The sequence below is a fragment of the Eschscholzia californica genome, unplaced genomic scaffold, assembly GCF_041429995.1.
Source record: "Eschscholzia californica isolate CP2 unplaced genomic scaffold, dmEscCali1.0.p SCAF_3, whole genome shotgun sequence".
Lineage (NCBI taxonomy): Eukaryota > Viridiplantae > Streptophyta > Magnoliopsida > Ranunculales > Papaveraceae > Eschscholzia > Eschscholzia californica.
Genome location: NW_028238420.1, coordinates 31,215,703 through 31,221,128, shown reverse-complemented (window position 1 = coordinate 31,221,128; position 5,426 = coordinate 31,215,703).

Here is a 5,426-nt window from a genome sequence, read left to right as displayed (position 1 = left end):
TGGGTGTGGAACTGCAAAAACATCTAGACCTATTCCCAATGGACCATATGCACAAAAATCTAGAGGACTCTCAAGGGCAGATGAACTAATACTCTTTTGGTCTTTTATAGCCCACCCTATTAGTTTCTCCAAAGATGGAGACAACTCTGGGTTAGGCTGACTAGGGTCCTCTTCTGATGATGGATGAGGTGTCTCTAACGTTGACACCATAATTGGCTCTGAGATTATGAGGAGTTTAGCTTTATCTCCCCACTTCGCAATATCCAGCAATGGGGTTAAATCCAGTAAAAGATTTACCTCATTGATACTGCTCTCCTCATCAACATCGGAGCCAAAATGGGCCAACAAAGCTTGCAACGTGTCATCTGCTAGAGTTTTTGGTAGCAATGGAACCATTTTTTATTGTTATTATTATTATTTATTTTTTTAAAGAAAAGAGTAACGAAACTACGAAGATCCTAAGGAAAAACACACACGCAAGCAAGCTGACTCAACCAAGCAACCTAGACACAATCTAGGCGACTGGGTCGTCATTTTCACCTAAAAATAGATCTAGACGGCTTTTACTTCTTACCAAAGCTTGAACTATGATTCTTATGAGGAATTACTCCGTCACAGTACAACGATCAAGCAATTCTTCAGGAGACAGCCAACTATGAAAGTTGAAAATAACTGTCCCCCTGGCAACGTTTCCTCTTCTCGGGGCGACCGTGGAAAAGAATTATGCGCTTGGATCATTCCCTCTTGCTGGGAATACTCCAAATACTAATCGAGTTCTAGATTTATCAAGAAGGTCCTATAAGCTCGTCACCCTTTTGTCAATGTCTAAATCAATTTTTAATTTTAAGTGAGGCTTGTGATCGCGCAATGTTGTTACCTGAATGGGCAAGAGACCGGTGATGAAATCCGACTCCTATCTTGTAATTGTGTTAATGCCCTTACTAATAACTAAACTAACAGTTCGACAATCAATTAGGCAAACAAAAACATCACAAGTACCCACTTACAGGAGATTCGTGGGTGATCTAGAAATTACCTCCCGTTCAAGACGGGTGACGACCTTTGTAGATGACCCGGGTCACTCTTCCCGCAAGTGTGCGAACCCGAGGCTTCTTAGTTTTGGTTACAAAATTAAAAGCCCTCCAATTTAGGGTCAAAACAATAAAGTCCCTAAAACAAAACAACCAAAATAAAGAAATACAACAAAAGAAGTTTATAACACTCTCTCACCAAAATAAACACAAGATGCTAAAAATACTAAAATCTAAAAAGGTCTTCCTTGATGTCCTCCTCCTTGTTGCTCTCTCCCTATAGCTCCTTTGTGAATCCACATAAAGAAAAGAAAAGCAAGTCAAAGTAATCAAAAGAGACAAAAATAAAAAAAACCAATTCAAGATTGAAAATAAAATTAAACCTATCCCCGGCAGCGGCGCCAAAAACTTGATAAGCCTAAAATACGTTTATTCCCCAAGTGTAGGGATCAAGTTATGGTACTTCTTATAAGTCCGAGAATCGTTCCAAGGGCAAGCAATTTCACCTAAATCTTAAATTAAAACCCCTTTCGAAAATTTGATTTGATTTTGAAAACTATTTTAAAAAGAAAACAATACTAATAGACTAATAAGAATGAAATCAAGGTGGGAAATAAATCTAGGGTTCTTGATTCCACCACATAAATGGACTATCTATAACATGCATTCAATTAACAAATTCCTTTTTTTCATATATAACTCAAAATCTAACATAATAAACTATTTAAATTTCGGAAGATATTTTTTAATAACACATTTAAAAATCAAGTAATTTTAATTGATCATCATATAAAGGCTATATTCCTTAACAATCATTCATCATCTAATAAGCATACCCCATCTAATAACTTAACAAAAACATGAAATATCTCACTATGAAGCATGAACAATGAAAAGACCATAAAATCTATATGGAATGACAATTAATATGCATTGAAGCTCAATAGAAGGATTTATTAATCAATAACATACTTCAAAATAAACCCAAGTATGGGTTCCTCCACAACCCTAGATACAAGATTAGCTACTCATTGAATTTAGAGACATATACATTGATAAAATAAAATACATGGAAATAAATGAGACAAAGAAAAGAAATCACCCAATTCCTTGCTCCAATGGTTCCCAAGGATGATCCAAATTATGTTCCAAATCCAAATAATATCACTTCGAGAGTAGGTGGAAGTAGAGAGGTTTAGAAAAGAAATTAGAAAGGGATTAGTTGTAGAAAAGAAATGAAGAAAGAAGATGGGATAGAATTAGAAAGTAGATCAAGAAATTAGAAGATAAAGAAATTGGGTAGAAGAAGTGATGGAGGCTAGAGAAAGGAGAAAGAAATGGTTTTAGGCAAGGGCGGATCTATGTGAAGACTAACCCAGGCTATAGCCTGGGTTAGTTCTTAAACTTTTATGACCAAGGTAATAACAAGTGAAGGTGTTAGCCTGGCTGGTAGATGTTATAACTCACGCCCACTTCGTCACAGGTTCGAGTTCAGCCAAAAGCCTATATTTTTCCCATTTTTTATACACTGAATTCCTTAACCCTCTACAAGGAATAATTCCTGTTTGGTCCCTAATTTTATGAAGTCTTGATTTTTACCCTTAATTCTTAACTAACTGTTCTCTTGCAACTCAATTGTGACCAGACTTCTTTTCTGGCCCCCATTTTTTTGCGATTATTAATTTAATCTTTTTGTTATTCTTATATTTTTAATGTTATTTTACCTCTCTTTCACTTCATCTTTGTCTCTCCTAATCTTTATCTTGCTCTCGTCCTCTCTGTCTTTCTCCACTTCTCTCTTTTCTCTTAGTTGTTGGAACGAAAGAGGGAGTCTCCTCATCGGCACCTTTCTTCTTCATAGACGGCTAGCTTAGTATGTTTACAATATTTTATTTTATTTACTTGGTAACGCAGAAGAGTTTATGTCATAATTTTGAGTTTTTATCTCGAAAGTAACTTCAAAAATTTGTTTCACTTCTTAGATCTTAGGCGTGTCTATTAGTGGAAAAATATACAAGTTTATCCTCAAATAATTAAGTGTATGAAGCAATTGTAATTGAATAAAAAAAATATTCTATCTTTGGCAACCACTGGTGCTTTCTGAATACAAATTTAATACGCAAATTTTACTTAAGTCAGCCCTGCCTAGAATGAAATCCTTGGTCCGCCCCTGGTTTTAGTGTTTTACTACAAGAAGGAGGAGAGAGAGGCTAAGAGGAGATATGAAAGTGAGAGGGTTGTTGAAGTCTAGAGAGAAATGAGGGAGGTAGAGATTTATTTATAGATGGGTTGATGGCTAGGGTTTTAGGAGTTAATTGGGAGAAAATAAGAGAAAGAGGGTTAAAATAGGAAGTTATGGTCACTTTCTACTCAAGAAATGGATTCTTATTGGTTGAAAATGAGGTGGGATAAAGTTGAGGGGCAAAGTGGTAATTTCCGAGGGCTTAAAAGTAGAAAAGTGGGGACCACGCATCTTCTGTCCGTTAGGTTTTAATTCGGAAGCTAAGGTGTAACCGGGTGTAGTATAATAAGGTGGGTTGGTAACAAGAGCCGACAGATTAAGAAGAAAGAAGTTAGATGGCCAAGATTACATATGGTTCGGGACCACTGGAGGTTTTTGCTACGAGATGCATTGAATCTGCCACCTTTTGGTGTGATCTCGCTAGTACGCGGAGTAATCTTTATCTTGCTCTCGTCCTCTCTGTCTTTCTCCACTTCTCTCTTTTCTCTTAGTTGTTGGAACGAAAGAGGGAGTCTCCTCAGCGGCACCTTTCTTCTTCATAGACGGCTAGCTTAGTATGTTTACAATATTTTATTTTATTTACTTGGTAACGCAGAAGAGTTTATGTCATAATTTTGATTTTTTATCTCGAAAGTAACTTCAAAAATTTGTTTCACATCTTAGATCTTAGGCGTGTCTATTAGTGGAAAAATATAAAAATTTATCATCAAATAATTAAGTGTATGAAGCAATTGTAATTGAATAAAAAAAATATTTTATCTTTTGCAACAACTGGTGCTTTCTGAATACAAATTTAATACGCAAATTTTACTTAAGTCAGTCCTGCCTAGAATGAAATCCTGGCTCCGCCCCTGGTTTTAGGGTTTTACTACAAGAAGGAGGAGAGATAGGCTAAGAGGCGATATGAAAGTGAGAGGGTTGTTGAAGTCTAGAGAGAAATGAGGGAGGTAGAGATTTATTTATAGATGGGTTGATGGCTAGGGTTTTAGGAGTTAATTGAGAGAAAATAAGAGAAAGAGGGTCAAAATAGGAAGTTATGGTCACTTTGTACTCAAGAAATGGATTCTTATTGGTTGAAAATGAGGTGGGATAAAGTTGAGGGGCAAAGTGGTAATTTTCGAGGGCTTAAAAGTAGAAAAGAGGGGACCACGAATCTTCTGTCCGTTAGGTTTTAATTCGGAAGCTAAGGTGTAATTGGGTGTAGTATAATAAGGTGGGTTGGTAACAAGAGCTGACAGATTAAGAAGAAGAAGTTAGATGGCCAAGATTACATATGGTTCGGGACCACGGGAGGTTTTTGCTACGAGATGCATTGAATCTGCCACCTTTTGGTGTGATCTCGCTAGTACGCGGAGTTAAGTTACTCCACACCTCAGGTAGCGCCACATCATCTACGGTTGTCCCACCAGCCAGAAAGGTGACCGAAAGTATCCTACCAGTCAACACTGTTTGACTCCTTCTTTGACTTTGCATATTTCACTCGTCCGGCCTCCGAATTGACTTCCGTTTTCTCCCACGGGCTCGTCTTGGACTCTACTTTTCACACATAAACTGATCTTAGCCAAATTTACAAGAATACCTTTGAATCCAAATGACCAAAATATCATTCATGTTTTGTTCTAACCGTTTTCTCACCTAACTCTGCAAAAGACACCTAATCAAGAAAACCAACCATTTTATTTTAATAAAGACTCGAAACAGACTAACTCGACTAAATTAAACGACTCAGATGGAACATTTTCATGACCCGTCATATCCTTCCAAAACTGTTTGCAATTATTTTTCCTGATCCATTTGGCGATCGCATCTGCTTGCTTGTTGTTGTATCTCGGCGTGTAAGAGAACTTGATTTCGACGAAGTTTTGAGATCGTTGATTTCATCTATGTGCTTTTTCGACTGTCATTGCACGTGGTTCTTGTTGTTCAGGATGTGTAGGATCACGTTCTGATTGTCACTTTTAATATGAATATATTGGAATTGTAGTTCTTTTACCCATTGCATAGCTTTGAGAATAGATAGCTATGGATTTGCATTCTTCTGCGTTTTGCCCACGAACCATATCCGAGATTGGCATGATAAAATTTGCTTCGTTGTCATGAATGATATAACCGATACCTGTAGCTTCTAAAAAAAATAGTGAAAGAGGCATCAA